Source organism: Phyllostomus discolor, chromosome 8 (genome assembly GCF_004126475.2).
Source record: "Phyllostomus discolor isolate MPI-MPIP mPhyDis1 chromosome 8, mPhyDis1.pri.v3, whole genome shotgun sequence".
NCBI lineage: Eukaryota > Metazoa > Chordata > Mammalia > Chiroptera > Phyllostomidae > Phyllostomus > Phyllostomus discolor.
In genome coordinates, this window is record NC_040910.2 from 71961859 (window position 1) to 71965988 (window position 4130).

The 4130-nt window shown below is 45.9% G+C and overlaps 1 pseudogene; it reads right to left on the reverse strand.

The window, feature by feature from the left end:
- Positions 1 to 1087: 1087 nt before the first annotated feature.
- Positions 1088 to 2552, reverse strand: LOC114515341 (annotated as a pseudogene).
- Positions 2553 to 4130: the final 1578 nt, after the last annotated feature.

A 4130-nucleotide genomic window follows, 5' to 3' on the forward strand; every position in this document is an offset into this window, starting at 1 on the left:
AAGCAGGCCCACCTAGGCTCTCTCCTACTACCTCCTTTATCCTATGCCCTTTCTTTGTTTCATTGTCTCCAGCTTTAATAACCCTTGGCTTGCTCTTGCTAGAGCACACTCACAACTTGTTATCTCTGCTCTCTTTCCCCTAAACTCCAAGGGCCCCCACAAGACTTGCACCCAGGGGAACAGCAAGCAGTGGCTGCTTGTCCTGAGCTTACCCCCAAACCTGTCTCTAAGGACCCCCTTTTCTCTGACTTTCCAGTGAACTAACAGCAGCTTTGCCTTGGCTCCCTTCTGTCACTGTGACTTTTACTTCTCAGTGAGTTCCTGCAGCCCCACATTGCTCACTTCTTTCCTGTGCCATCTCCAGACAGGCAAAGCAGCCCCACCTAGGTTCTCCTGTTGGCTCTGAAACCAGAAAAGCTGGCATTCATGCTGTCTGTCACCTACCAGACCCAATACACAGAGACAGGGATTGAATTTTTATGGGTGCTTTATTCAGATGGCTGATGATCTGAGAAGACAGCGGGTTTGTATCCTGACGGACTGTCTTAAATTCCACTTTAAACCAACCCATTTTATAAGAAGAGGAAAAGTATATGTATATAAGGGGTCTGGACTTCAGGGGAAAAGTTAATCAGATTAAAAGCTGCAGCATTCTTTCATCTGTGTCCTGGGCTGTGGTCTTCATCTGTGTCCTGGGTAGTGGGCATCTCACCCTGGAGCACAATGGCTCAGATACCACCTTGATGGCTTGCAGTCCTCCTGAGGCACAAAGGTGGAACTGTTGATGGTCTCCTGGAGTCAAGGTGGGTCATACCTTCAGTTCCTGGAACAATAGCTTTTTACATACATTGATTACTAAGCTTATTAGCTATTACCTAAATTAAAATTTTTCCAACATTCGGGTCCCCCATCACCTCTTCTATCCTAAACCCTTCCTTCATTTCACTGTCCCTAGCTGTGATAATTGTATTCTCAAGGTCACTGAACTTGTGTTGTGAAATCTTTTCTGCATCAAGTCGAGAACCCACATGCTACCAGCCATTCTGAGGCAGACCCACTCTGGGCCCTGTCCCCATTCGGTAACAACCTAAGTAGCCAAACCTTTGGTTTCTTGCTTGTCCTCCTTGGCTTTCTCCTTTTCTGTGACTTCTTTCTTCTATTCTAGGTCTTTCCCTTTTCCACCCTCTGTTTTGACTTTCTTGGCCTTTTTGAAGTTAGAAGAATTCTTGTGACCACCTTCTCCCTCTTCATCAGACTTAGAGAGCTCATCCTCCCAGGCAGTTCATTTGTCAGAGGAACAGATCAAGATGCTCTTGTCAGGACATTCCTCCACGTCTTTGCCACCCTCCTCTCGAATGGCACCCTTGGCAATTGCCTGCATTTGGACCCTACATGCACAGGCAGCATTCTTTAGTTCTCAAGCAGTTGTTGTTTGATTCTCTCCAGGTACTCATTTGTGTTATGGTTAGTAATACTGGAAGGACTGATGTGAAGTTTGAGATCTGGTCCAAAGTACTTGAAGTAGTTGTTGTATGGAAGGGCATTAGGAATCTGTGTGTGTAGGGCCATGGCTATTTTGTATGTCCAGCATTGGGCAATGTCACAGATGGCGTAGCCATCTCCTCCCAGCATCAGCATAGGTATGTTACAACTCTTCAATTTCACACACTTGGCATGCTCTTTGATGGTCAGATTGAAGCAACCTAACTGATCCCCAGACCAGGAGTCAGAGCCACACTATAAGACAGCCTCACAGGGCTGAAACATCTCCATTACTTTGGATATAACCAGCTTGAGGGTGGCCTCACAGGACTCATCATCAATCCCATCTCAAAGCAGGTAGTTAACAGCATAATACTTGCCTTTACCAGCCCTAATATCCAACAGATGCTCAGCTCCTGGGAAGTACTTTTCCATATTTATGAAAGGCACAGTCATGACCTGGTCTGAGGTATAGAAGGCCCCCTCCATGTAACCACTGTGGTAGATATCAATGTCAATATACAGGCCCCTCTGGCGATAGTTCAGCAGTTCCAGGATGGCCAAGACAATATTACTGACATAACAGAAGCCAGATGCCTCAGACTTCTTTGCATGGTACAGGCCTCCAGCTCAATTCACAGTGATGTTCATCTGCTGCTTATTAAGTTTCACAGCACTTATTGCAGAGCCACCAGTAGACAAGTAGCAGAACTCAAACAAGCTATCAAATACTGGACAGTCCTCACCAACACTGAAGTTCTGCATCTGCTTGCTGTACTCAGACATGTTCTCTGGGCAGATGGAGTGCAAGAATTTTATGCAGTCATCACTGCGGTACTTGGTCATCTCAGCATTGGCTTTGTGAGGGTGATAGATTTCCATTTTTTTTGGTAGAGATCATATTTAAGTAGCAGATTGCGTGCCATGCAGATTCGGTGAGTCTTCATTGGGTGGACTTGTCCATAATAGTAATTTCTAGCCTCCCCATTGCAGTAGTAGTAACAGACTTTCGTCCTGGTGCCCTGAGTTAGCACTACCTTGCTCAACTCTCCTCCTTCCCATTCATCCATCCAACATTATAATTTTTTATAAGATTTTATTTATTTACTTTTAGAGAGAGGGGAGGGAGGGAGAAAGAAAGAGAGAGAAACATTGATCAGTTGCCTCTTGCATGCCCCCAACCAGGGGCCTGGCCCACAACCCAGGCATGTGCCCTGACTGGGAATTGAACCTGTGACCTCCCAGTTCTCAAACCAGTGCTCAACCCACTAGGCTACACCAGTCAGGGTCAATATTGTAATTTTTAATACCAAGTGTTTACATATATTTAGTCTTCCTCCCCATTTTAGGCATTGAGCTCCTAAAACCCTTGGAATTTCCTAAATGATAGGAACAAGAAAAGTGTCTTTTATTGTGTTACATGACTTTTGGAAAACCCCTAGGTCACCTCAGATTGGAAGCTTGTTGCTAGAGGAGCCAAATGGATTAGAAGGTTGGAACTTTCAGCTCCACTCTCCTCCCAGCCTCTAGAGAGGGGAGAGGGTCTGGAGGTTGGCTCAACCACCAACGGCTAAAGATTAATCAGTCCTGCCTATGTAACAAAACCCCCATAGAAACCCAGAAGGACTGGGTCTGGAGAGCTTCCAGGTTTCTGAACACATGGAGATCGGGGAGAGTGGTGCCTGGAGAGGGCACAGGCACTCCAGCTATTTTCCCAGACCTTGCCCTCCACCTCTCTTCTACCTGGCTCTTCCTGTGTTATATTCTTTTATAATAAATGTGTTCTAGTAAGTAAAATATTTCTGTGAGTGCTGTGAGATGCTCTAGCATATTACCCAAACCCAAGGAGGAGGTTGTTGGAACCTCCGACCAATAGCTGGTTGGTTAGAAGCACAAATGACAACCTGGACTTGCAACTGTCATCCAAAGGAGAGGGTGCCAGGGAAGGCGAAGTCTTGTGAGACTGTACTCTTAACCTGAAGGGTCTGATGCTATCTCTGGGTAGATGGTGTCATACTTGAGTTCAGCTATATGATAACCAGCTAGATGTGGAAAAACCATCCTCCTACTCCATGTTGGAACTGGGTCTAGGACTCCCCACCCCTTTAATATAGAATTATTCAACTCATCTATTTCTTCTTGAGTGAGTTTTGGTAATTTAAGTCATTCAAATAGTTAATCCATTTTATTGCAAATATATTGCAAAATTGTTGCCAAACAGCAATTGGGGTCCTGCTGTCCACCACCACCCTCTAGGAAAAATTCCGGAGGCAAAGGTTTGGTTGATTGTTGGGAACCGCCCTGACTGGTATCAGAAGCTGAAACCCCCACCTAGGCTAAGGCTAAAGGAACGCCCTTGGAACCGTAAGCCAGCAAGGAGACAAAAGCTTATCTCCCTGGCAGGAATGCTGCTTTTGCTGCTTTATTCATAACTGAACCCCAAAAAGCTTGGTCGGTTAGCCAAAGACGGGTAAGCTTCCCCATGGGGGGAATGACCTAAGACAGGCACGATCACTTTGGGAGGCCCCCCAAAAGAAGGATTTGGGGGGCTGCAGCAAAAGGGGGTGATGGACCCTTGCTCCTCGGCTTTGACATAGCCTGAGTTCTCATCAACTGGGAGAAAATCTCCTTATTGCCTTAGTTCCCTT